The sequence below is a fragment of the Gopherus evgoodei genome, chromosome 4 (genome assembly GCF_007399415.2).
Source record: "Gopherus evgoodei ecotype Sinaloan lineage chromosome 4, rGopEvg1_v1.p, whole genome shotgun sequence".
Lineage (NCBI taxonomy): Eukaryota > Metazoa > Chordata > Testudines > Testudinidae > Gopherus > Gopherus evgoodei.
Genome location: NC_044325.1, coordinates 18,767,511 through 18,791,621, shown reverse-complemented (window position 1 = coordinate 18,791,621; position 24,111 = coordinate 18,767,511).

Here is a 24,111-nt window from a genome sequence, read left to right as displayed (position 1 = left end):
AAAACACGTTGAGTGGCATTTATTATGCTACCATCCTTTCATTTGTTACAGATTGGATGCCATATGAACCTTTCCATGATTTTACTCCAGCTCCACGATAGGCTTACAGGCCTGTAGTGATCTAAATCATCGTTTACCCTTTTTAAGTATTGGCATAACGTTAACTTTTTGCCAATCCTGTGGAATTTCCCCAGTGTTCTAAGATTTGTTAAAATCTTTTCAGAGAGTTTCCTGGCCAATTCTTTTAATATTCTTGGATGCAAGTTTTCTGGTTGTGCTGATTTACGAACATTTAATGTTAATAGTTGCTGTTTAACATCCTCCATAGTCACTGCTAGTATAAAAAAAAATCTTTATCATTGTAAGATATGAATACATCATCCTGCTTCTTTCCAAATACAGAACAAAAATATTTATTGATTATTTCTACATTGTGACTGATAGTTATACCATCCTTATCTAGTATTGGACTGTCATAACTGTCCTACTCAGATCTGAACCTTAGAGTTCAGAACATGAGAAGCTAGCATGAAACCTCCAAAGTTAATTACCAGCTTGGATCTGATATTGCTACCACCAGTCAGAATTCCAGTGTCTGGCTCACTCTGGTCTCCCCAAAACCTTCCCTGGGGGACCCCAAGACTCAGATTCCTTGAGTCTCACAACAAAGGGGAATAAACGACTTCCCTTCTCCCTCTTCCACTCCAGGTGTTCTCTCCCTGGGTTCCTGGAGAGATATACAGATTCAAGCTCCGTGAATCTAAACAAAGGGATTCCACCCTCTTTACCTCCTCCCAGATTTCCCCGCCCTGGGTACTCTAGGAGATTCCCTGCTTCAAGTCCTTGAAACACAAGTACCGAGAGATCAAATCTCTCTCCCCCCTCACTCAGAGGGTATGCAAAGTCAGGCTTAGTAAATCTAACACAAAGAGATTTTCCCCCTCCCTTCGTTTCTTAGCTTTAACCAGTGAAAAAACACTTAAACAGGTCTTTAAAAGAAAGCTTTATATAAAAAGAAAGAAAAGGACATAAAATGGTTTCTGTATCAAGGTGACAATATACAGGGTCACTTGCTTAAAAGAAAAAATGAATAAACAGCCTTATCCAAAAAGAATACAATTTAACACATTCCAGCAACTACACACATGTAAATACAAAAAAACAATATAAACCTATTGTCTTACTATCCTTGTACTTACAACTTGGAAACAGAAGATTAGAAAGCCTGGAGATAGAAAGATCACTCTCAGAGCCGAGAGGGTCACCGAACCAAGACAAAGAACAAAGAACTCACACCCAAAACTTCCCTCCACCCACATTTGAAAAAGTCTTGTTTCCTGATTGGTCCTCTGGTCAGGTGTTTGGTTCCCTTTGTTAACCCTTTACAGGTAAAAGAACATTAACCCTTAGCTATCTGTTTATGACATGAACATTGCCAGGATTTCATTTTCCCTGATATATTTCAAGATTTCCTTCTTTTGTCCTAACTCTGCAAACCATCAATGTTAGATTTAGCTTCCCCTATCAATTTTCTTGTGCATTTCCTAAATGCTGATTTGTATTCATTGCTATTAGCTTCCCCAGACTTCCATTTTCTGTGTATATGTTGTTATTTTAATTTCTGCTATCACCTCCCCCTTTTAATAAAGATTGTTGTTTACCAAACTAATTACTTCATGATTTCAGATTTTTTTGGCATCTAATGAAATATTCTTAAGCATCTCTCAATTATATTCTTATTATTTACATTCCTGTATTTAATTTTTCCCCCCTCACTTGAATTTTCTCATGATTGTTTTTCAGCTTCAGGAAACACCTTTTTAAAGCACCTAGTGTGTATGTGTGTATATATTAAGACTATATTTAGTTTGGACATAACAAATGATATTCTGTCATGATCACTTGCATCTAGACAACCATCAGTTTTTAGCTCAGTGACCAATTAATCTTTATCCATCAGAATGAGGGCTAATGTAGAATTACCCTAAGTGGTTTGCAATACTTTTTGTATAAGAAAATTATCTGTAAATTTTAGCACCTTCAAAAATGTTCAGCTAGTGGCAGCATGAGAACTCCACCATACATCCCCTAGATTGAAATCCCCCATAATGCAATTCTTCTTTCTACACGTTATAGATAGCTGTTTAAGGAGCTGATTGTGCTGTTCCCTTGTCTGATTTGGTGGTTTATAGCCGACCACAGACTGCAGATTATCAGATAGTACATTGATCCACCAATATTCCTGTCCTTCTGAACTACCACTAATTTTACAGCAACTAATGTTATCTTTAATGTAGATTCCTCCCCCCACCTCTCCTTCTGACCACTCTCTCATTCCTTAATAGAACGTATTAAATGATTTTAATATTCTAATCATATGACTCCCACCAGGCTTCACATCAAATTCATTTTCATAAATGAGCAATTTTAATTCCTGGCTTCTAGCATTAGCATGTAGGCAGCTGAAGATTGTACTCTCTTTACTTCCCTTGATTCTTTTACAGTCATGCTACTTTGAGTTCAAGGTACATACACAGTAGCCCATACAATTGGCATTAGCACCTTCCCCTTTAGAAGCTAGTTTAAAGCCCTCCTGGCTACATGGTTTGATGTTACACAGAAGACTGGCCTCTCTTCAGTTGAGATGGAGGTGGTCTGAGACCTCCTCTTCCCATAGAAGATGGTCAGTATTCCACATAAACCCTCTGCTTTACACCACTTACCTAGCCCAACGTTTACCTTCCGTACCTTCTGCTGTCTTCTCTCATTCTTGGAGCAGGAAAGATCTCAGAAAAAAATCACCTGAAATTTCCTCTCCTTCAGCTCCTTTCTAAGATCCCTGAAGATTTTAATGCACTGCACAGTTCCTTCTGAAGCAGTGTCGTTTGTAACAACGTGTATCATAACCAATAGATCCTAGCCTGCAGTTGGCAGAATCCCATTCTGTCTATCAGTGACATACATTGCCTTCACTTCAGGAAGACAGCGCACAGACCACCTGTCCTTTTGTGTCCTGCAGAATGGTTTTGTACACTCTTAACATTGAGTCCCCATTGAAGACTATCCAGTTTCTTTGGATGTTCTGTGGTCTTCCTCTGGGCATGCTTGACATCTTCAACACTTATTGCTGTTATTTTCTGATCTATGACAAAGAGAAAACTGGGGCATCTCAGTTATTTTTGCGGAGTAACTTAGGAAATAATGACTTGCTAATGGCAACCACATAGCTATCCATCATAGGAAGAATCAATTGATAAGTAATGCCCCACTTGAAGGCAAAAGGAGCAGTCGTAAAATTAAATCTGGGACTGATCTGGACTCAGAATTGTGACTTCTATAGGATTTATGGGTGAACAAAGCATGCTAGGTCAGGTCCTAAATTTGTATAATATAGCAAATCCTTTAAGCATGTGCTCAACTTTAAGCACATATATAGTTCCGGCAGCATCCAAAGGGACAACTTGTGCCTAACGTTAAATGTGTGCTTGTGCTTAATGTAAAGCTGGAGAACAAAAAATATTGGTTCCCTAAAATTTTAGTTAATAAAAACAATCTAGGAGGGAATGTGGTATGTGAAGAAATAAATGAGAATCAAGGCAAAAGAAAAATATAATCATTGCCTGCTTGATTTGGAAGAAAACAAGAAGCTATAATACAGGCTGATCCAAAATACACTGTCATCACAAAGATTTCCAGTGACTTAATGAGTGTTGGATCAGGCTCATACTCCAGAAGTGCCATGTGGCAATAAAGCCACACACTCTAAGCATAACTGGGAAAAACTCTGAGGAAAATATTTTGAAAGGGAAGAATCACTGTGAAAATCTCCTATATATATTTTAAAAGTCAGTTAAAACTGGAAGCATAAAGAAGCTACAGTGACTTCACATTTATAACTGGGGGAAATAAACGTTTTGGAGAGATTTTTCCTCCAGCTTGCATGTAAAGAGATTCTCTTCCTTATCTGTGGGATGAACAGCTGCTGGTTTTTTCATCTTAGAGATTCTTAGCTCTTCAAAGTCTTGGAACATAATGTGTTGTCCATCAATAATGACCCACAGCTTAGTCAGAAAAAACACAGCTGCCTCAGTAGCCACAAAGTCATGCTTTAATGACTCCAATTTCCTATGCCTGAGTTGAATTACACAGGCCTAATCATGGCACCATGAAGAAAATTTTCTTTTGTCCCCTTGTCGATGGCAGTCCAGATCTGACAGAAGTGTTATTACTGCCATTCCTTCTGGAACTGAATCTGGAGCATGGAACACCATTACCACTAAAACTTGAGGATTAGGTTTAGTGGATGGCATAGTTGCTAAAATTCTGGAATGCTACTCATTAGGTTTGCCCCATGCTCCCTTTCAAACTTTCCTGGATCCCAGCATTCCCAGGTATCTACACCAAGAATTATATCTCAGGTTTTTTTACAAGACTCTCTTTAGCCCTCCCTGCTACACTCATTTATAGCTTTTGTAACCAAAAATAATCTCGTGATCACTGCATACAGACTTTGTCCCTAGATTTGTGGACAATGCCAAGACATCACTTGAGCTTTGTGCCTACTCTTCTTAGATGTCTAAATTCTGCTTCCTGTTCTTGCATAACGCTTAAAGAGATGCCCATCAGCCAGTCCGACACCCTTCCGAGGAAGACTTGCAGATTTTGCAAGATCCTGCAGGGAAATGAAGAAAATTTCCCTTGCAAATACATTGTAAAGCTATACTGTTTTTGTAATTAAAGTGTTTGGTGCAGAGTCAACCCTAACAGGGTTACCTGTCTTTTTTCTAGTCCTGTCTGTATCTAACTAACAGATTCTAGCATCTGTTGCTGCCACTGTTTTGGTTTCTTCCTCCATTTTTCACTTCTTGACAGAAAGAGCACAAATGAAAGAGAAAGTTGCCTGGAAATCAGAGCATGGGTAAAACCAAAAAGAATGGTGCGTTCAAAATCAGGATGTACATTAAGACATAAGGGAGGAATGCAACATCCGAGAAGTCTAAATCAACAAACCAGCCAGCTGGTGTTACGAAGGTGCTGGCAATGTGCCAATACAAAGGCAGTAGGCCACCTGGTCCTTCATAAATAGCCAGTGGTGTGGAGCGCCATAGCCAGCATTAGCAGAGTATTTCAGGGTGACCCAACAAACTACCATTGGGTATTTTCTCTATTACTTTAGCTATATCACTTCTCATCTATTTCCAGTCCCTGCACTGCATGGGCCAAATCTTGCAAAGGTTTGTGCATGTGCTTAACTTTAAGCATGTGAATAGTCCCATTGACCTCAAGTGCATAAAGTTAAGCAAGTGTGTATAAGGGATTGTCTACATGAATTTTTAGTTCATGGCAAGCTGGGCTGTGAATTTATCCTTCACTTGCCTGGCCACCTAGTCCCTGCTGACATGCATTAACAGTTCATTAACATGCTTTGATCTAGTCCTCTTTGAAATGGGACTAATCAGAGTACATTAACAAACTGTTAATATGCGTCAGCAACAGTCCACATGGACAGTTAGTTGGAGACAGGCTAGGGTGGGGTAGATTCAGTTATTCATGTAGACAAGTCCTTAGTCTTTGCAGGACTGAGGTCCAGGAGTGAAATCCTGTCACCAGTGAAATCAATGGCAAAAGTCCCATTGACTTAATTGGAGGCCAGGTTTTTACTCCATGAATGTAAATTGCAGTTTGTAACTTATTACAAATAGTCTCAAAATTCCTTTGAATGGAAAAAAGGAGTCAGTGCAGGATCACAGCAGGCCTAAGTAAAACAATCTCATGCAACCAAACCCATCTGCAGTACTGATGTGACCCAGGAACCTCCTCATGCCAACTGGCAATGGGGAAGTCGGTGGAGAGGGGCGGTGCAGGAATTCCTGTATCTGGTATGTACATTCTGGCTCACCAAAGAATGTCATGGGAAGTCTCAAATAAAAGTCACACTGGTCATCAATATCGTTGTGAAATATATGTACAGATAATATGTAAGCAGTTCTATATATATACTGAAAACACACTCATAAAGGCTGTAGTGAGGTATTAGTCATCAGCAAAGGTGAAAAATAGGTTTTCTGTCAGACAAGAAATGTTTGACCATCTGTTTACATGTAAATTGAGTATTGTCTTGTTCCCCACCACCTGTCTGAACTGAATGCTAATGAAGGCTTGTAAGAAAAAAATTCTGAAAGAAACTAGTAGGAAGAGAAGCACAGTGGGGGAAGAAAGTCTTATCTTGAAGTGCATATCAAAGATTTGCTTGAGTATAGTTGGGGGGACAGAGAGGATACCCACGTACCCTTTACTGAAGCAGTAAAAGGACAGCGCATTTAATTAACGAAAGAGGGGTCTCAACCAGGCTTGGTTGAAAATGCTGGAGAGAACTTGGGGTGAGATAAGCTTCTTTTGACAAAAGAGTAACTTGTTAGTGTAGTTTAGGCTCTAGGAAGCATGTTATATTTAAATTTTACGTGTAAACGTTCTTACTCTATTATGTGAATCTCTGTTCTTGGATAATAAAACTTATTCTTGTTTTCACTATCAATGTATCTAAGTGCTGTGGTGATAAGCAAAGTGCTGAACTCTTACAAGCTGGTTAGTTTTGTTCCTTTGTGAACAGCAGGCCTGATAATTCTGCGAGTGTTCACTGGACACTGCAGGGAACTCAGAGTACTCAGGGGTTGGTGTGTGCCTATCACTACCTGTACAGAGAGAGCAAGGATTGAGGCAGTCTGGCAGGCAGTGCTTATGCTGCCAGAGGCTGTTAGTTTCGGGGGGTTGATCCTCAGCAGGCACAGACAAAACTACTTCATGCTAAGGGCAGCGCAACTGGGCAATGGGAGGTCAGTTTATCTAACTATGTGGTGAGTCACAAGCAAGCAGCTTCTTTCTATATGATACCTTCAAGATGCACCATAACTTACAAACAAGTTTTTTTAAAAGCACTGGATGCACACATTGGTGGAAACAAGAGGAGTAAAAACTGTGTTCACCTGTCCATGTCATACATGCATGCTTAATAATAGCAATACTTTGTACTTATATAGCATCTTCCTGGCAATGATCTCAATGTGTAATCCACACATCTCTTGGGTGGGTGTGGTGTTCTGTCCCTTCTAGAAGCACCGAGACCACTTTGAGATGAATGAGTTTGCTACAGCCTTAGCTGAGAGGCTTGGGGCTTTTAGTTCATGCAGTAGAGGCTCATGCATTTAGCTTCAGAGGTCCTTGGTTCAGTCCCGCCTGCTGACGAGCAGGGTCTGTCAGTGTTACAAATGCACTTCAGAAGCAATAAGTAATTTAGTATTGCAAAACTCCTTTGTGATAGTTAAGTATTATTATCCTCATCACACACACTCTTTTTCTATTTTTTAAACAAATGGAAAAACTGAGGAACGACTTAGTCCTTAAACAGTCATCTTGATTTCTTACTATTGATATTAATAGGACAGTTTGTAGAATAAAGTATGATTCGTCTTAAAAAAGAAGACCAATACCAGGTCCTAAAAGGTTTGCCTCCACTCTAGGCCAAAGCTGGAAATAGAGAACAGGTCTTTTAGCATTCCACCATCTTTCCTCTGGCCAGAAGTTAGTGTGTGAGTGAGCGATGCAGTTCAACAGAAGCCCTCTGTCCATGTGTTAGATGGCTCATGTCAGCCAGTGTAGCACTTTCACATTGTCTTGTGAACAGCCTCAATGGGCTTGCCATATCAGCCAATCCCAACAAGCACCCATGGTTTTCCAGCTTGTTGGCCTCTTCTTGTAAAGGTAACTGGTGAGTCCGAGAGATGGCCTATGCATTTGAGGCTATGCTATATAGCAGATTCCCCTTTTGAGTTTCCTACCGTCTATGACTGTTTGCAAGAGAGTGCATTTGTATAGTTCAGCGTCATCACCATCTTCCTTCTCATCATTGCTGAGCATAGTGTTCAGGAAAGAGTGGCTGGTGGGATATGAAATATATGCGGTTCTTCTTTTAGGAGGACAGGGCAGCCTGACAAATATAAGAATTCATTAATATTTTCCCCTTGGTGCCTAACTGCAGATACCATCCTGCTGAAAAAAAAAATTCTCCTGCAAGAGCTACTGTTGCAGATTTTCCTAAATTATGCATTCACCTCAATAAGCTTTCCCATGCCTCCCCAAAAAGACATTACAAAATAGCAAAAAAAATGAAAGGTACCCAGCTAATTTACAGAAATATATTATACTCTCTGGGCGCTGCCTAACAATTAGTGTCACTCTGCATGCTGCTGTCTCTTTTTTTCTTAGAGAAGCAAATTCAATAGCTGCTTCAGTTGAATGGGGCAGGGAAGGGGGTGGTGTTTAGCAGCTACATGACCCACATACAAAGCTCAGTTCAAGTATACTTTCAGCATTGCTAACTTGGCTTCTCGCTGAGAATCTGGAGTGCTGTATGCCTCCAACGGCAGTGGATTTGGGCAGCTTGAGTTAAAGAGTTGACTGCTTGAGTGAGGTGTGACACTGAAGGCCAGACTGCAAAGAAAATGCCCATGGCTACTGCCCAGGGGAGGGAAGACCGGAGAAGAGAGTAGTGACGGGCAAACGGGTTCTGAAAATAAACAACATCCCAAATCTTTCTCGTCACAGACTAAGGAAGGGAAGATGCTTGAGGCACAGGGACTGGCGTAAGGGGGGTTAGGTTCTGCTCCCAGCTCTGCTGCATACTCTGGGCTCAATCCTGGCGCAGCTGAGGGGGAGGCACCGACTCCAAGGGCTTATTGAGACAAAAAGTGCACTGCAAGCTGGGGTGTAAATCTACTTTGCACTCACCTGCTGTGCACTAACGCTCCATGTGGGCCATGCTGCCATGCACAGAAAGTTCTTTGTTCTGCTTTGAAATGGGAGCAGTTAGGACTGAGCCAGTGTTCTGTTCAATATCTTCATCAACGATTTAGATGTTGGCATAGAAAGTACGCTTATTAAGTTTGCGGACGATACCGAACTGGGAGGGATTGCAACTGCTCTGGAGGACAGGGTCAAAATTCAAAATGATCTGGACAAATTGGAGAAATGGTCTGAGGTAAACAGGATGAAGTTCAATAAAGATAAATGCAAAGTGCTCCACTTAGGAAGGAACAATCAGTTTCACACATACAGAATGGGAAGAGACTGTCTAGGAAGGAGTATGGCAGAAAGAGATCTAGGGGTCATAGTGGACCACAAGCTTAATATGAGTGAACAGTGTGATACTGTTGCAAAAAAAGCAAACATGATTCTGGGATGCATTAACAGGTGTGTTGTAAACAAGACACTAGAAGTCATTCTTCCGCTTTACTCTGCGCTGGTTAGGCCTCAACTGGAGTATTGTGTCCAGTTCTGGGCACCGCATTTCAAGAAAGATGTGGAGAAATTGGAGAGGGTCCAGAGAAGAGCAACAAGAATGATTAAAGGTCTTGAGAACATGACCTATGAAGGAAGGCTGAAGGAATTGGGTTTGTTTAGTTTGGAAAAGAGAAGACTGAGAGGGGACCTGATAGCAGTTTTCAGGTATCTAAAAGGGTGTCATCAGGAGGAGGGAGAAAACTTGTTCACCTTAGCCTCCAATGATAGAACAAGAAGCAATGGGCTTAAACTGCAGCAAGGGAGATTTAGGTTGGACATTAGGAAAAAGTTCCTAACTGTCAGGGTAGTTAAACACTGGAATAGATTGCCTAGGGAAGTTGTGGAATCTCCATCGCTGGAGATATTTAAGAGTAGGTTAGATAAATGTCTATCAGGGATGGTCTAGACAGTATTTGGTCCTGCCATGAGGGCAGGGGACTGGACTCGATGACCTCTCGAGGTCCCTTCCAGTCCTAGAGTCTATGAGTCTATGAGTGTGTGGCAGGCTAGTGAAAGTCATCTCAGCTTGCCACAAGCTATTTGTCTAAACCAGGAGTGGGCAAACTTTTTGGCCCGAGGGCCACATCTGGGAATAGAAATTGCATGGTGGGCCATGAATGCTCACAAAATTGGGTTTGGGGATGCAGGAGGAGGTGAGGGCTCTGGTTGAGGGGGTCTGGGCTCCAGGGTGGGGCCAGAAATGAGATGTTCAGGGTGTGGGAGGGGACTCTGAGCAGGGGCAGGGGGTTGGGGTGTGGGAAAGGTTTCAGGCTCCAGTTGGGGGTACGGGCCCTGGGGTGGGGCTGGGGATGAGAGGTTTAGGGTGCAGGAAGCTGCTTCGGGCTGGGATTGAGGGGTTTGGAGGGTGGAAGGGGGATCAGGGCTGGGGCAGGGAGTTTGGGCATGGGGAGAGGCTTGGGTGCAGGCTCCGAGTGGCACTTATGTCAAGTGAGTCTTGGAAGCAGCAGCATGTCCCTTCTCTGGCTCCTATGCAGAGGCGTAGCCAGGTGGCTCTGCATGCTGCCCCGGCCACAGGCATTGCCCCTGCAGCTCCCATTGGAGCTCCAGAGGGGGCCATTGGAGCACATAGGAGCCTGATCAGGGCCATGCCGCGGCTTCAGGGAGCGATGTGTTGCAGCCCACGACCCTCCATCCCAGCTGGAGTGCCAGAGTGGGGCAAGCCCCAGACCCCACTCCACAGCAGGAGCTCACAGGCCAGCTTAAAACAGCTCGTTTCAGCCCGTAGGCCGTAGTTTGCCTACCCCTGGTCTAAATAGTGGTTCTCAACCTTTTTGGGATCAGGACCCATTTGTAAATGTTTATGGCCTATCATGACCCAGTAAATGGTCTGGGAGTGGAGGCCCTGGGGTCGTTTCAGTTGGATTCTGCTCCTCTGGGTGGGGTTGCAGCGCCACTCACTCGAATTTGGTCTACCTGAACTCCTGTCATCATGACAGCTGGGCTAAACCTGAGTGGTGCTGGGACCCCAGAGGTTACAGTGCCTGGAGCAGGGAGATGAGTCCAGGCAGCCTTGTGAGACAGGAGCCACAGGAGCTGCCACTTGACCCTTTGAAACATGCCTCCTTTCTGCTCTCTCAGTCCTGGACCAGCCGTGGCCCAGAACTACATCCAGCAAAACTTAAAGCAGCCTTTCTTTGGCTCCAGCCAGCTGCTGCACTAGCCCAGAGTCTGGCAGAGGGCCATGCACTTGACCCAACCATCCCCTGACGTGCCCTGTTCTTTTCCCTTGCTATTTGGAACTTTGCAAGGTGGCACAGAGCTGCCTATGCTGGCTTTGTGTCACTCAAGGCTTCTCCAGGATCAAGGGGAATAGTTGGCTGCCTTGTCTGGGCAGCTTTCTGGCTGTTCTTCCCTGTACAAGCCCCACAGAGCAGCTGAAATAGGGAGCAGGGATTCGGACCTTCACATATAACCTTGGGTCAGACAGAATCTTCAGATCTGGGTACCTCAAGGCCAGGCACTTCAATCCATATTTAGACCCCTAAATACAAAGTACTAGACTAGAGAGGCGCTATTCACCAAACGCTGGGCTGCTCTCCAAGGCCCCAGTCCTGGAAACGTTTATTGACTTGGCTATTATTGCCTGTATGAGTTCAGTTCAGTACGTGCATTAGGGTCTGCAGGATCAGGAACACATCGTGGAAAAAAGTGGAGGAGGGACCATCTGAAACATCTGGGCATGACAAGTAGGGATCCAACCTAAATGTCACAGCTGGAGAAAGACGGAATATACAGTATGAACTTGTCACTGGTAGGGAAGTTGATCCTGGAGGACATGCTCTAGTTCCACCACAAGTTGTTGGGCTAGATGCAGCAATTGCTGAGGAACATACTATGGCAAGCGTTACATTAAAGGTCAGGCTGGATGATCATTAAGATACTTTCTGGCCTCAAAGCCTATGAGTCTTCCATAATAGCCTCTCCACCACTTTCAGCCACACATGGTGTGTATTAAGTGGAGAAAGAAGACATTCTGGAATGTTTTCATACTATTATAAGGTGTCTGGTGCATTTTAGAAATATCCATAAGGTAGCACTTCATATGTGCAAAAATTTTCTTGTTTCAAATGACTTTTTAATAATGTAACAGCAGTATTCTAATAGTATTAAGCAATCCAGGTGTATTTCTTTCTCTATTAATATATGCTTTGGGGTGGTTAAGGCCTCAATCTAGCAAAGCTTTTCAGCATGTTTTACTTTGAATAAGAGTCTACTCCCGTGCTTACTCCAATGGGATTATTCATGTGCTTAAAGTAAAGTGTGTTCTTCAAACCTGTGCTGGACAGAGGCCAAAAATGGATACTACTGTTTGTGTCTCTTCATACAGCTAAGACATGTATCAACCAACAAATAAAGCATGTCCTGGGATGTGTTAAAGGCATGTTTTGTCTTTTTTAATCTTGCCAATGTCTTTTTTTTAAACCAAGTTTGTTTTGAATCGTTCTACAAGCTTGGAGCAAGTTGTATTCAAATGATTATTTCCTTTCATTCAACAATTAGAATTTGCAAACTAATTTCTTTTTAAATGTTACAGCCATCGTGTGTCTTTGCACCTGAAACAGCACATAGTTCCAGAACCATGAATGCAGCAGTCGATCTGTGAAGTGCGGACACAAGTCTTCGCTCCAGCTATATGAAAGCACCGTTATAATTCATAATAATTATAACCAGGATTCTCTTTCTTACCCTTCAATTCTGATTGATTTTTTCCCCTACATCCTGAAAGAGGCTGCAGGGTTTAGTTGTTGCCCCAAACCATATATTTCATCCTAAGTGAGCTACAAATAAAGATAGTTTAAAGATCCCCTTTGATCCTCTGCCAAAACTTGTATAAATAGTAGTTCATAAAATAACATGTTCTTGCTGGTTTGGGAGAAGAGAGGGAAAACAAACACAATAAAAATCTGTAAATGTTTGTTCTCTGGCTGTGACATGTCCATGCAAAGAAACCTAGAGATAACTGAACCTTCCTTTATAGCTTAAAAGCACAGATTGGCCAAATTGTGAAAGTTTGCCTGACAAGTTATTTAAAAGTATAATAAAAAAAAAAATAAAATTACCTGAAAGTTAATCAGGCTCATGAATCTAGGGTGAACATTAGAAAAACTCCTGAACTGACAGAATGCAGAGACTCCCAGTTTCCTTAAAAAAAAAAAGAAAAGAAAAGAAGAAAACACACACACAAGCTGTCAAAATGTCAAGCATATGCTACAGTATAAAAGGTTACTAATAACTGCTCACATTCCTAATGGTAAAAATACAAATTATGAAACTAGATGGTAAATTGTGCTCACATTAGGTGGAAAGGGGACTGAGCTGCAGGCAGGGCAAGTCTTCTTCTTGACTTCATGTGGCTTGGAGCAGGCACTAGAGTACGAGGGGTTCTGTGCAGCAATCGTTCCCATGTGTGAGGAACATTCCTGATTACTTACAGAAGTTTTCAGAGGGTGATTTAATCGACAGGGCATTGGCTTAGGATTTAGGAGAGCTGGAGTCCATTCCTGACTCTGCTACAAACTTCCTGTGAGACCTTGAGCAAGTCACTTAATTTACCATGTGTAACATTTCCCCACCTGCAAATTAAGGATAATACTTCACTTCTTCAATTAAATCCATTAATAATTAAGGGGTGCTTGGATACGACGTGGATGAGGACTTTAAAAGTATCTAGCTACAGAAATGTTACAGAAGGATTGTGATGACATGGTAATTGAGACTAGATTGTGTTGACAGCCAAATGGTAGTGCAGAGTAGACAACTCCATCTTCAGATGGTCCTTAATGCATCACGTTCTCTTCAGTAGCAGCTATAGACCCTTCATGTCTATCATTTATGAAGAAATGTAAGAAAATAAAGATGAAACATTGTGCAAAGCAGCACAGGTGAACTCCAGAGTGTCCTTAAGGAGCAAGTATATCTGTACATTTTCCCATCCTACATCCAAAATACATGTGTTTGCATTGCATGGAATAACAGTTTTAATAGAGTCAGCATCTAAGTGGTGCCATTCTGCCATCCCCAGGGGATTTGCCACTTGCTATATTGCGCACTATTGAATGACAAACTACAGGATTGCATAAAACATCTGCAGAATGTCACTGTCTACGTTACTGGTCACCTGTGTTTCAGCTCACTCCTGTTTGGAGTGCATGCTTTGGTGCACACTGTACATCAGAAGCCTACCTATACACATGGGAACGAGGGGCCTGAGGAACTGCAAACAGATACAATTTATACGGAAGTAACATGAGAAATTGCACTGCAAACTTTCCCCCATAAATAATGGGCCTTTTAAAGGGTTGTTGTATATCAAACTGTTGTGCTGAAGTATTTTGCGGTAAAATTCCTTACCGTGTCACCTTGGCTATGGACTTACAGCAAAAAAGGAAATACAGCCTGGTGCAATGCCATCTTAAATAATTAGGGATTGCAATTCCTTAAGTTGGAAGGTAATTCTCTCTCAAAATTTGATTTTCAATGGGGGGGGAGGGGGTGGGAAGAGCTACAGAACTGGCTGAAAACGTTCAATGATCAAAATCTTGAAAAAAAACAAACAACTCATTGTTCAAGATTCATTGCAATTCATTGCGTGGATAGAGAACCAGTTATCCACAGTTATCAACCCTGCAACTTCTGAGAGGGCTAAACATTTGCTGGGCTAGCTAGTATTTAAGTAACTGTCTTCTCAAGTCTAAATTAAATTCTGTTTTGAGATACTTGTTTTGTCTGACCCAGATTAATGGCTCAGTTTTAATTAGCTGCATGGGTTCGAGTGCCAGAGAGCATGCAATGCTTGTGGACGTTGCTAGATGCACAACAATGGAAATAGAGACCTGTCTCACCACCAAACAACTAGGGCATGGACAACAGCCATGTACACTTCCCCTCGCTTTGCTGCCAGACAGAGCTGGAAGGGCCATCTCTGCTGTGCTAATTCAAGCCTCTGCCTCTCTGCTAAGGCTGCCAGCAATGGCTGTAAACTTGATTCTAGTGCCTGTAATGTGGACACAAAAAGGGATGGAAAGAAAAATTCAGTATTAATCTCAGACTAAATAATATTTAGAGTGCAGTACTATTCTGCCCTATGTACTCTGCACAAGGCAAGCGACTATGGAAACCGGCACCTCCTTTCTCTACAGAGCTGCATCCTCTGCGTTCAGAGCAGGGGCAGCTCTAGACATTTCGCCGCCCCAAGCACAGTGGCATGCTGCAGGGGCCGCTCTGCAGGTTGCCAGTCCCGCGGCTCTGGTGGACCTCCCGCAGGCTGGCAGAGCGCCCCCCGCAGCATGCCACCCCAAGCACGCGCTTGGCGTGCTGGGGCCTGGAGCTGCCCCTGGTTCAGAGTCAGATCTCATTGCTATGGGGGTGTTTTACTGCTCTTTACTCCTGCTCACCCTACAGAACCAAGAGAGCTATAGAAAAGGGAGCTGGATTTTATTCCTTCTTTAGCATCATCTGTGAGGTGATCATTGCTTATCATGCTGACTGGATGTATTTTCTCGCTGTTTCCTTGTGTCCCCCCTTGGCTGTTGTCTCTATACTTAGATTGTGAGCTGTTTGGGGCAGGAGATATCTTTGGGTTCTGTGTTTGTAGAGTGCCTAGCACAATGGGGAGAGACAAAGAGAGACACTGTCGCTGTCAATTGGCTTCATTGAGTGTGACAAGTCTAGAGTTCTGATTTTTTTTAAATCTAGGAAGTGTCCTATCAGATGCCCAGATGTACAAACCCTCTGGGCCACTGTGACTGGTGCCTTTCAACACTTGACCTCAAATTCAAACATTTGCTCCTGGAGCATTTTAATATTGACACTGTTGCTGTAGTAGTGGGCAACCATCTTGTCAATCGGCCTCCTGCTTGCAGTTTGTCACTGTTGGAGCAGTCTTTGCTTCTGGATTACATGAGTGCAGTAGTCCTGCCACTGTGTTCTTCGCACTAGTGATGTACAGGTTATCAAAACCCTCCCATTCCCAGCCAGCTGGACCTGTGACAGTTCCAAGCAAATCCCAGGCCCCTACAGAACAAAACAAGGAGGAACCCAATCAGAAGAAAAAAGTCAAATATGAAAAAAAAATCTGATCTCTGCAGATTCACCTCAGCCCTACTCTGGCAATCCAGCTACTAAAGATGGGATCCTTTTCATGGCATTATCCTAATCTTCCCGCTTTACTATCTTCCCCTTCCACCAGACTTCTGTGTACTGACCCCTACCATAGCCCACTACTCTATTGACACATAAACAGTGTGATCATTTGGAATTGCTGTTTACCTGGGCTCTGCTGTTCTAATTATGAGAATTCATAAAAATTTGAGAGCAGGCCAGTTCTGAACTGTTTGAATCATACTGTGAGTCAGAGGAGTTTCCACCAGTCTATAATGAAGGTGACCTATCTGACTTTTGTGTGGTCATTCACCTAATTCATATTGATATAAAACATTTAAAATGAGAGACTTCTCCAATCCAAAGGAAAGTCTGCTTTGCCTCTATCTCTAAACTTCATTTCTACTTCTCGGTAAGGCGCATCATCTGTAATAGTAGGTTTCACACTGTAGTCTGCAGACACTGGTGATCCACTTGCTGGTGGGTCACGTGGTGTTGGTCCATAATCGTGTTTCCATAAAAAACAGCTCAAAATACATTAAAATCCTGTCCTAGGGTTACTCATCCATGTAAGGAATTGTTCAAGTTTCCAGAAGGATGTTACATGGAAGGCAGGGCAGCCCACATAGCCTTGAATAAGAGGGAAATGTCCACAAAGTCTACCTACTCAAATTTGGTTCATGTGCTGAAAATTTTGAGAACCCTGATCTGCAACAATAGGCAGGGAGCTTCACTAGATTTTGAAACCTCAGGCCAGAACCTCAGCTCTCTTAAATGAGTATAGCTCATTTAGAGTCAGTGGAGCTACTGAGAGACAAGATGGCTGAGGTAATATCTTTGATTGAACCAACTTCAGTGGGTGAGGTCACATCTACATTTAAAATGCTGCACTGGCACAGCTGCACTGATGCAGCTGCACGACTGTAGTGCTTTATTGAAGATGCTCTATGCCAATAGGAGAGATCTCTCCTGTTGGTGTAGTTAATCCACCTACCTGAGAGGTGGTAGCTATGTTGGCAGGAGAATTTCTCCACCCGACGTAGCACTGTCTACATGGGCACTTAGGTCAGTATACCTACATCCCTCGGGGATGTGGATTTCTCATACCCCAGAGTGAATTAGTTATACTGATATAGGTCTGTAATGTAGACCAGACCAGAGAGAGACAACCTTTCAAGCAACCGAGCTCCTCCTCAGGCCTGGGAAAGGCACTCCAAGCATCACAACTAAATGCAAAGTGGAACAGATTGTTTAGCATAAGTAGTTAGAACATCTTGTAAGGGACCATTCAAGGTAGAGTGGCCGGTTAACACCAGTGCAGTCATAGGACAAAGAAGGGGGTTGGTGGATTATAGATGGTTGTAATAAGCCATACATCCAGTGCTTCAATCCATGTTTTTAGTATCTAGCAGAGTTATGAATTTCAGCTTCCAGGACCATCTTTTGAAAGTGTTGTGCAAGTTTGTTACCTTCCAGACCTGAATAAAATCTTTGTGTGCCTCCAAAGCTCATCTATCTCACCAACAGAAACTGGTCCAATAAAAGCTATTACCTCACTTTCCTTGTCCTCTAATAGTCTGAGACTGACACAGGTACAATTACACTGCGTACACCAATGGAGCTGTAACGATTTAACCAGATGACAATCTGGTCCTCCATTTCCTCCTATTATCAAAGACTATTTGGGTGGATTCTCTATTGCATCCCTTTCTGAGAAGACGACTTTTACTCCGGGTGGATCTCTCTCTTTATGAACCCCATCATTGCAGTACTGGAGTGCCTTATGGAAAGCTAGTGTATGAATGCTATATAAAGCTACCACCATCTCTATTAGATCTCTTGTGTATTCGGGATACATAGCTGAGTCTTTATAGCATGGTATCAAACAAATATCTGAACTTAACCCTACCAAAGTGTCACTCTTTTCTATTTTAAGTGCTGTGTGACTACAGCCAGCATACTGTAACTGTTTTCCATGGCGATTTAACACTACTCAGACCAAGGACATCTGCCTTGGTCATGTGCTAAATACAGTGTGTAAATCAGGGCCACTCCCCAGTAACTGACTGATTTGGGGGAGAAGTGCAGAAGGCAGGGATGAAAGTAGAGAACACAATTTAGGGAGAGAAAGAAAGGACAGACATATGGGGCTGCAGCAGGAGAGAAAGAAAAGAAGAAACAAATATAGAAAATAATGCAGGAAAAGATACACTGTATTCAATTGTTGGAAAGGACAGAGAGGCTATAGTAGAATAAGCCAGGAAAGAAAGACGGTACGAAAAAAGCACAGGGGATATAGTCAGTTCCGCTATTAGAGTTGGCTGACAATATGTGGCAGTCAAATCCAGTGCAGAGTAGTTTTATTTCTTCAAATTTCAGGAGGCAGAGCCTTGAGTTGGGCGATGTAATGGATATTTTTCACCTTAATCCTTGGCACTCTAAATGTTCAGTGAACTTGTCGATTTCTGTCCTAAACAGATCAGTGTCTGGCTTAGATACAGAAAGAAGGCCTGGCATCATCAGATTCTCTGTTGATGGAACTTCCATTCTAAAGTCACTAATCCTGCCATACAAATATCAGATAGATCCTTATTCCAGAGACCAGCCAGTCTGCAAAGTCATCAGCAATATATGCACAACGTAAAGAGTTCTCCTCTGATTCTGCTTCAGAAACAAACTCTTTCCTTATATCAAGTTAGGGATCTTCAAGAACAACTTTAGCATTTTATTCCTTGCATCCATTCTTTACATAGTCAGTTATGAAACCATCAGAGTCTACCACTAACACTATTTCCTTGAAGAAAACTTTGTTACAGGGAAGTTAAGGTGTGGAGACTGTATCACTAAGGGTTGTCTAACCCTTGGGAGGACGTTGTAGTTGGCCAAAAAAAACTAAAAATCCCAACCATTAAGAAGTCAGGAAATTCAGAGTAAAGGTTTCAAAACATGGAACTTATATTCACAGCAGTAAAGGAAAACAAATATATAATTTCATCTGATTTACCACGAAGTCCAATAAACAATGTTTCTTTGGAGTTCATACATCCTTGATCACGCAAACTATCTAGGCATTTATTTGTTAACGCATGATTGATTAATTAGTAGCAGGAAGCCATCCCTTCATGTAAGGCATGGCAGACTCTCTCAAACTGAATTTGAGAAAGAGGACTATGGAAAGTCACTCATATTTTGGTCCAGACAAGGAGCAATGGTGTAGGCTGAATCTGACTCCACGACTAGCAAGTCACACCAACACTGCCAGGGTTGAGACAGCCGTACTCACGTATATTTCAAAGATGGAGTTTTGTCTCTCAGTAATTCACTGACACTGATGTCCCCAGTGCAGAATTTCTAACATTTGCAATACCATGCTGCACATCTTTGCCTCTCCTGGGTACTGCTTTAACTTGAATATTAAAATTGGAGGTTTCCTCCACCACATTTTTCCATCATCTAACTCTAGCTCAATAGCATTTAAAATAAAATGCTCAGTCTTTGGTGCAGGATATTGAAAATACCTTAAAGCACAAACAACAAATATTGTGCTTTGCACAATTGTTGAAGCATTTGAGAAAACTCCTTCCCATCCAGCATGAATGTCATTTGGGTTATTTAATTTACAAGTCTGTTTATCAGAATCTAATAAAAGGTTTTTAAGCTAGCAGAGAAACAAATTAGTTAGATTTCTCAGTAATCACTTCTCTTAGCTGCAGGAAAAGGAAAACATCAGATGAAAGAAGCCTTCACACTGTTATTGAAGTTAGAAGGGTGTTGAAAATAGGCCAATGGGCCTCCTTGAAAAGCTAAGAAAATCTCTAGGAGTCTAATTAGCAGAAAAATATGCCCTTTCATTGACTTTTCAGTCAGAAGAAATGCAAAAACAAGATCACAAGCGGGACAGAAGCAATTTTATGCACAGATTCCCCAAAGCATTCTGGATTATGCATAGTGCTTCAAGATTTTGCTAAGCTACAGATTTTTGGCCTTTAGCAAGATAAATTATGAGACAGTGAAAAGTATACTTTTTAACCTTAAGTAAAAAAATAATCCAGTTCTCTTTTTAATAGTTACTTCACATGATACCTGAAAATTAGACTGTGTCCAGTCAGTGCAGAAGGATTCTGTAGGTGGAACCAATTGCTGAAAGGATATTTATATTTTTCAGCTGATGGTGGATAATATCTGGATAGAGACTCTTTGGAAATGCAAGAGGCAATATGGGAATTCTGTCTCAAAGCATGACACAGCAATAAAAACTGGCACTTACTAAGTCTTCTTGCTACATGGCATGCAATGGATGCTTTATAACCAAGCTGGCTTTGTACGATTAAAACAAAGACACAGAAGCAGCATCATATAGAATAACACACTCAGGACTGGGAGAACCCATAGGTTTTCACTTTGTCCAATAGCTTATCATAATATGTCTTTGCACTTTTATAAAATTCCCAACCGTCAGCTGAGTTGGCTGTACAGTAACTCCTCACATAAAGTCGTCCTGGTCAACGTTGTTTTGTTGTTACCGTTAATGATTAATTAGGCAACATGCTCATTTAAAGCTGTGCAATGTTCCCTTCTAATGTTGTTTGGCAGCCTCTTGCTTTGTCTACTGCTTCCAGGAAGAGCAGCCCGTTGCAGCTAGCTGATGGGGGCTTGGAACCAGGGCGGATCAGCAGGCCCCCATATCAGCTTCCCGCTCCCCTAAGTTCCCTGTGCTGCAGCCACCCAGCAGGCTATCAATTGCAGCTGTCCCTCCCCCCACTGCCATGTGCTGCTCCTGCCACCTGCCTTGGAGCTGCTCCCCGAGACTCCTGCTTGCTGTGCCGCAGGGAGGGAAGGAAGAGAGGGGCTAATTTCAGGATGTCCTCCTGTACCCTGCTTACCCCATCTTCCATAGGGCGGGGGGACACACTAGGGCTCAAGACCCAGGGAGCTTGCAGCAGCTGGTCTCAGCAATCTGATCTAATTAACAAGGCAGTGTACTTAAAGGGGAAATGTGCATATTTCTCTCTCACACATACCCCACTCCCTCCATTCCTGCTGCCTCCTAGAGTGAGTTAACCCTTGAGGGCTCAGCCAATTGATATGTAACCCCCAAGGAGATTACATTGATTCCTGGAGCTCTGTCTGCTGGCAGCTCAGGGAGGAAGAGCCAAGGCAAACTCAGAGTCTGCCTGGCAGCCAGTAGGGAGTGGAGATGCCCCTGCCAGGGAGTTGAGGAGAGGCTGGATCCAGCCAGGGGAAGGGCCGAACTGGCTGTGTGGGGAGCTGGTGAGTCCCAGGCCTGCAAGCAGGGTTCCCCCTGCGAACTGGCCTCTAGGGACCTGACTGCAGATCCCCCAGCTGGGTTTTCCTTCCCCACGGATGATTCCCAATTGTTACGTTTACTGAGAAATTTCCCCAGCCAGGCTGGGTTCACCTCCAGCTCCCCTGGTGAGACCAGTCCCCACATGGTCAGCGCCACTAGTCCAGGGCTGCTGCCTGCGAAGCGTGTGACTGGAGGTGGGGCTAGGAGGCTACAGTTTGGATGTTAGGGAAGTGGTATAACCTGCATCTTGAGCCCTGCACCCCTTTGTGGTGAGGGGAGATCCTGGGACCAACGCAGCCTGATTCCTGCCTGAGGAGGATCCCTGTCAGCAGCCAGCAGCCCCTCTGCAGTGACTGGGGAGTCCAGCGTCATTGTCCAACCTGAAAGTCATGCATGGAGTTCCTGAGTGCACCAGCTTTTAGTTAGTGAGTCAGGGGATTTGTTTTGGGGACCCTCTACTCCCTGAACTGTGTCCTCAAGCCAGGGAGTAAGAGTTTGAGGACTTTATAACCTGCAGTTTGTTACACCTGTGGAGGATTCACCACCTCCTCCCACTTGTCAGTCCTTTGGGCTGTACTGAACCCAGTCAGCCATACTGCTAAACCACTGCAGAGAATTTTATAGGTCATCAAGGGCCCCAGCAAAGTACGCGTACCAACAGGACACTAATTTTACACTTGTTACATCAAGTCCTGGGTATTTTCAGTGTGGGCACCAATAACCCTAAAAATAGTGTTTCACCCTGTTGTTTTATTTGTTGCCTGTTTAATATAATTGTTGTGTTGAATATATTTGTATGTGTTGTGTTATTTCTTGGAAGTCTCCAACTATCTGGCAAGTGAGTGTGGATTCCCCTGTAGTTAGAATTTTCCACCAAGCTGCCCTGGTGACCCTGCCTGGAAGGAGCGAAGGGGGTGGAGGCACCGCCAAATCATTTCATAACAAAAAAGAAAAAAGATTCACCCTGCTGAGTGGGTGGCAGGATCCAAAAGAACCCAGACCTGTCCATCAGAACCTGTAAGCGGATTGCCATTAAAGGAGGTAATCAGGTGGAGAGGAGAGCTACAGATAGTTCATCATTTAGCAGTAAGGGAAATATCCCACCCTCTGACTCCTCCACCTCAATTAAGCTTCACAATATTAATCACTATGTACCACTATTAAACTGTTTGTTTAAAACTTACACTGTGTGTGTGTGTGTGTGTGTGTATATATATATATATATATCTATAAGTCTTTTGTCTGGTGAAAAAATTTCCCTGGAACCTAACCCCCTCATTTACATTAATTCTTATGGGGAAATTGGGTTCACTTAACATCATTTCACTTAAGGTCGCCTTTTTCAGGAACATAACTACAACGTTAAGTGAGGAGTTATTGTACATCAGTACTGTTATGTAGGTAAATAATATTGTTCCTATTTCACACAGGGCAAAACAGAGGATCAGAAAGTCTGGGGACTTGATTCTGCAAACCTTACCCATGTCAAGTAGTACAATGGGACTGCTTGTATGAATACTATTCAGTATGTCGAACTGGGTTGTAAGGGACTTGTTCAAGGTCATAGAAGGAACCAGTGTAAAAACCAGGATTAAAATTTACCTGAAGCAACCCCCAGTGTGTTGTGTCTTTTGCTCTTTACATAACATTCATATTATGAAGGAACCACACTGGCACAGAGGGGTCCATATCACTGGGCTAGGCCAGGCCTAGCGATATGTACATGCTGCTCCTCTGGCGGGGTTCTTGTGGCTTCTGAAATGTAGCAGACAGTAAGGGCCTGTAGAGGGGACACAAACTATTTAAAGGAACACTACCCAATTAGTGTCATGGCTAGTTCACAGTGTTCACCGGGCAAATTATTCAGTGTTTCTATCCATAAAATGGGGGCAATGAGGTTTACATGAAGTCTAACTACATGGGCAAAGTGGCATATAAGCAGCTGCCATCTCTTCCTACAAACCACTTCCAGGGCCTGTCATAAACAGATAGCTAAGGGTTAATGTTCTTTTACCTGTAAAGGGGTAACAAAGGAAACCAAACACCTGACCAGAGGACCATATCAGGAAACAATGTTAAATCTTTGGACGAACTGCACCTCCTCATACAAATGGAGCAGTTCTTGGATGCTGTTCCTGAGGACATAACACGGTACATACTACATGGAAAACCCAAAAATCTCACCGAGGCGGGGGAGATTGGAGCCATTATGACAGGGCCATGGCTTGTTTTCCTACTAGAGATGGAGATTGCAAGCCACCTTAGGGTATATCAACACTACAATTAAACACCCATGTCTGGCCTGTGTCATCTGCCTCAGGCTCATTGTATGGCTCACTCTGGGACCTCGCGAGGCAGGAGGGTCCTAAAGGCCAGGGTCCAGCCCAAACATCTGCACTGCAATTTTACAGCCCCGTAGTCTGAGCTCTGCGAGCCCTAGCTGGCTGACATGGGCCAGCGCAGGTATTTCATTGCAGTGTAGACATCCCATTAGTGCCCCAGCTTTCTGAATGGGAGATGCTTATTGAGGCTTGTCTGATGTTAAGTGGGAAAAGGAGAATTGTGGCTCATTACCTCCCAGGAAGATGGAGTTGTGGACAGGAGAGCAGGGAATGAAATAAGAGAAAGTGTCTACCTGTCACACAAATGGCAACTTCCCTGCAAGATTGTTCCTTTAATAGGTTACCTACAATGCTCAGTTTAAAAAGTGAGGCCTTCCCATTGATGAAATGAATGTGGGAAAAAAGAGAGTGGAGTTCTTGCCCTCACCACTAGCAAGTGCTCTGCTGTTTCTCAGAGCCATATGTCTGAATCCCTTCTGCAAACCTCAAGAATCATGAGGCTTA